Raw genomic sequence first — 4,740 nt, 5'->3', positions numbered from 1 at the left:
TCCTGCTGAGCCCTGGCCAGTGCAACTGGGTTGGAGTGTTATCCCGTACCTGAAAGGTTGCTGGTTTGATTCCCAATCAGGGCACATACTCAGGTTGCAGGTTTGATCCCCAGTTGGGGTGTGTACAAGAGGCACCTGATCAATGTTTCTTTTTCACATCAATGTTTCTCTCTCTCTCTTTCTACCTTCCTCGCTCTCTAAAATCAGTAACAAAAACATAATCCTTAGAAGAGGATTAAAAAATAAATAAATCTATGATGATAAATAACTTTATTATTTAATTCTAATACATCCATTGGAGAATGGAAGAAAATAATAAAACTTAATCATGATTTTATCTAAAATGTAAAAAATGAAATTAAGTTTTTTATCATTTAGTATTCAGATTGATGGTACATATGTTGTTTTTTAAATTATATATATTAATACTTATGATTTATAATTCTTAATGATGATATGAAGTGGCAGTTACTGCTCTATCTTCTACTTTTAAAATATTTTTCTAATTTATAATTTTTTTTAATCCTCATAACCAGCATCCTAATCAGGCCCCTCATCATTGCTTTTCTTGGTTCAAATATGTGTATATGGAAGTCTTCTGATTAGTGAATGCCAAGTGGATAAGATCGCTTCATTTATTTCACAAATATTTATTGACCATCTTACATGTACCAGGCATTTTACCAGTTCTAGTTTACAGAGATAATATATACTAACTGCTGTCATGGAACTCATAATCTTAATAATCACTGATTTTCATGTTGTATGCCAAACATCATTCTACATCAGCGTGGGCAAACTACGGCCCGCGGGCCGGATTTGGCCCGTTTGAAATGAATAAAACTATTGAAAAAAAAGACCGTACCCTTTTATGTAATGATGTTTACTTTGAATTTATATTAGTTCACACAAACACTCCATCCATGCTTTTGTTCCGGCCCTCCGGTCCAGTTTAAGAACCCATTGTGGCCCTCGAGTCAAAAAGTTTGCCCACCCCTGGTCTACATGCTGGTGATACTTAATCAAGATAGTTCAATTTCCTTAATTTATGGACCTTAAATTCTAATGAATGAAGATAAATAGCAAACAATTTTTTTTTTAATATACAGTGCAATGAAGGAAGTAAGTGGGATGGTGTAATTAAATAAGAGGGGGCTAACTTGAATAGAGTAATTAGGGAAAGTCTCTTTGAGAAGGCTACATTTAACCTGAAATCTGATGGGTGAAACTTAGCCAGACTTCGAGATCCAGTGAGAGTGTTCCTAGCAGAAGATACAAAGCATACGTCCCCTCCCTCCAAGGTAGAGAACTTGATGTGTTGTAAGAATAAACATGATGATAGTGAAGTAAAATAGCAACTATAGGTAGGTGCCAGTCTGCTAGGGTCTTTACAGGCTATATATTGGAAGACAATTGAGGGGCTTTCAGTAGGGGAGTTGACATCATCTGAATTGCCTATGACAAATGATCTGATATCATGGACTATAGAAGCCAATAAAAATAGTTACTAACCCATAATTGGAAAGATTTTATAAATAAGAAAACAAAGGTCTACCTATCAGATCATAAGCAGTATCCCAAAGTTAGGAGGAAAAAGGTTTGCCAAAGAGCAATAAAAAAATCTTTGAGTTGGATCAGATCATATCTTAGATCAGATAAGCATTATAAAAGGTTATTCAGTAAAGAATGGTGGAATGGTGAGATGATGAAAATCCTGTTACATATGGAACAACTGAAAAAAAATGGGATTTTTAGGTCTGTTAAAGAAGAGATTTAACAGCTTTGATAACTATTTTTAAAGTTAAAAGAAACGTGCAAAAATAACAACTAAGGATAACGAGATTTCAGTTTGTGTTTCTCAGCTCTAATCGATTGGTAGTGACTTTCTAGAGCTTATGCATTCTGGTTTTCAGAGGAAATTATACTGATCCAGTAGCAGTGTTTGCTAAAGGCTTGGAGAAGGGCCAAGTAAGTAGTAAGCTGGAGTACATGTTCTATCCTTGGGTTGACTGTATGCTTTGTGCCTATGGAGGACAAAGCAAAAGTCAATGGATGGCAGATTTCATTTCAGTACAAAGAATAATACTACTTAAAAATGAAATGAGGTGCTATAGGAAATAATAAATTCTTTATTAAAGTTTGAGTGAGCAATTTATAAGAGAGACTTTAAGGGATTTCTTATATTACAAAGGCTACACTTTTAAGATATTTTTCAATTCTGATAATTTCTCTTTCAGGGCAGGAGGAGAAATAGTATTTTACATGCTATAAATTAGCTGTTTAAATACTTAGACCAATATAATTCAGTCAAGTCCACCAGAGACAGAAATACAATTAAGGTTGTCAGTGTGCTTAGGTATAGTCTTTATATCTTATTATATTTGCATCTTCTTTCTAAACTGTTTATACATAGAAATATTTATGACCATAAAATGTTTTGTACAGTTTTCATTTTTAAAAAATTATTTTTGTTGATTTCAAAGAGGAAGGGAGAGAGAGAGAGAGAGAAACACCAGTGATGAGAGAGAATCACTGATCAATTGCCTCCTGCATGCCCCCTACTGGGATCGGACCTACAACCCCGGCATGTGCCCATGACTAGAATTGAACCCAGGACCCTTCAGTCCACAGGCCAACACTCTATCCACTAAACCAAACCAGCTAGAGTTCCATTCATTTTTTAAAAATATTTATCTTTATTATTGAAAGTACTACAGATGCCCCCTTTGTTTATTTTCCCAATGACACCCTGAATCTGCTCTCCCCTTTCTCCCAGGTCTTCACCACATTATTGTCTGTGTCCATAGGCTATGCATATATGCATATAAGTTCCCAATTATCTCTTCCCCCATCCCCCCCAAACCCCCTGTCTTCCCTCTGAAATTTGTCAGTATGTTTCATGCTTCTTTATCTCTGGGTCTATTTTGTTCATCAATTTATTTTGTTCATTAGATTCATCATATGAGTGAGATCATGTGATACTTATCTTTTTCTGACTGGCTTATTTTGCTTAGCATAATACCCTCCAGGTCCATCCATGCTGTTGCAAATGGCAAGAGTTCCTTCTTTTTTATACCCACGTAGTATTCCATGGTGTAAATGTACCATAGCTGTTTTATCCACTTATCTGCTCATGGGCACTTGGGCTGTTTCCAAATCTTAGCTATTGTAAATTGTGTTGCTGTGAACAAAGGCGTCCATACATTCTTTCTGATTGGTGTTTTGGGCTTCTTAGGATATATTGCTAGAAATGGGAACACTGGGTCAAATGGCAGTTCCATATTTAATTTTTTGAGGAAACTCCATACTGTTTTCTACAATATCTGCACTAGTCTGTATTCCCACCAGCGGTGTACTAGGGTTCCCTTTTCTCCACATCCTTGCCAGCACTTACCTTTTATTGATTTGTTGATGATAGCCATTTGTTGATGAAAGAATGAGGCGATACCCCATTGTCATTTTAATTTTTATTTTTTTAAATATATTTTATTGATTTTTTACAGAGAGGAAGGGAGAGAGATAGAGAGCCAGAAACATCGATGAGAGAGAGACATCGATCAGCTGCCTCCTGCACATCTCCCACTGGGGATGTGCCCGCAACCCAGGTACATGCCCCTGACCGGAATCGAACCTGGGACCCTTCAGTCCGCAGGCCGACGCTCTGTCCACTGAGCCACACCGGCTTCAGCCCCATTGTCATTTTAATTTGCATCTCTGGATGATTAGTGACTTTGAGCATTTTTTCGTATGTCGCTTGGCCTTCTATATGTCCACTTTGGACAAGTGGAGTGTAGCTCTCTTTAAGTCCCTTACAATTCATATTAAGTTGTTTATAGTTCTCACCGAATTGTTTGAGCACCCGTATTACCATTACTTTGAATTCTTTATCTGAAAATTGCTGCCTCCATTTAAGATAGTTCCTTTTCTGTTGATTCCTCCTTTTCTTTCATTTGGGTGTTGTTTCTTTGTCTTCCCATTTTTGTTATCCCTTTGTATTTGTTTCTATGTATTAGATCAAACTGCTCTGCCTCCCAGATTTTGTGGGGTGGTCTTATGCAGTAGGTGTTTTGTGGGACCCAGTGGTGCAATCTCTTAGATCTCCTGAGCTGGGTGCTCTAGAAAAGACCTTTGCTTGAGTTAATTGGGTTCTCCTGTTGTAGTTTGGTCTTGAATGTTATTGTCCCCTTCATGGATGGAATCTCCTCTCAGGTTGGCTAATTATGTAGCTCACCCCTGTCATGCGAGCTGTTGTGGAGGTGCTGACAGAACAGAACAAAATGCAACACAACAAAATGTGAAACAAAAGAAACAAAACAAAAACATATACAAGACCTCTACAGTAACAATAAAAGCAACCATCAGAGAAGAATTAGGAAAGAGAAAGGAGTACAAGAATGATAGAAGGAAAAAAATAAGGAGAAAAACAACAAAATAAACACACACACACACACAAAAGAAACAATAAAAGGGGGGGAGAAAAAGGAATATGTAGGTGCAGAGCTGAAATAATAAAAATTAAGAATAAAGAATTAGGGGAATTAGGGAAGGAAAACATATATATATAGCCTAATATGCAAATTGTCCCCACGGGAGTGTGACCGGGAGACTAATTGCTCACTGTGACGTGGGCTGACCACCAGGGGGTGGCGTGGAACAAAGGAAGGCCCTGACTGGCAGCCAAAGAAGGGAGGCCCCAGCCAGCAGCCAGAAGGAAGGCCCTGGCCATGACCTCCAGGAGGC

General features: G+C 37.6%; 1 protein-coding gene across 4 annotated transcripts in view; it reads left to right on the top strand.

The window, feature by feature from the left end:
- The window catches only part of PKN2 (protein kinase N2), a 102,303-nt gene that overhangs the window by 49,627 nt on the left and 47,936 nt on the right, over positions 1 to 4,740 (top strand). The window lies entirely within an intron of this gene.

This window comes from Myotis davidii, unplaced genomic scaffold, assembly GCF_000327345.1.
Source record: "Myotis davidii unplaced genomic scaffold, ASM32734v1 scaffold156, whole genome shotgun sequence".
Taxonomy (NCBI): domain Eukaryota; kingdom Metazoa; phylum Chordata; class Mammalia; order Chiroptera; family Vespertilionidae; genus Myotis; species Myotis davidii.
This window is presented reverse-complemented; position numbering and strand designations above follow the sequence as displayed.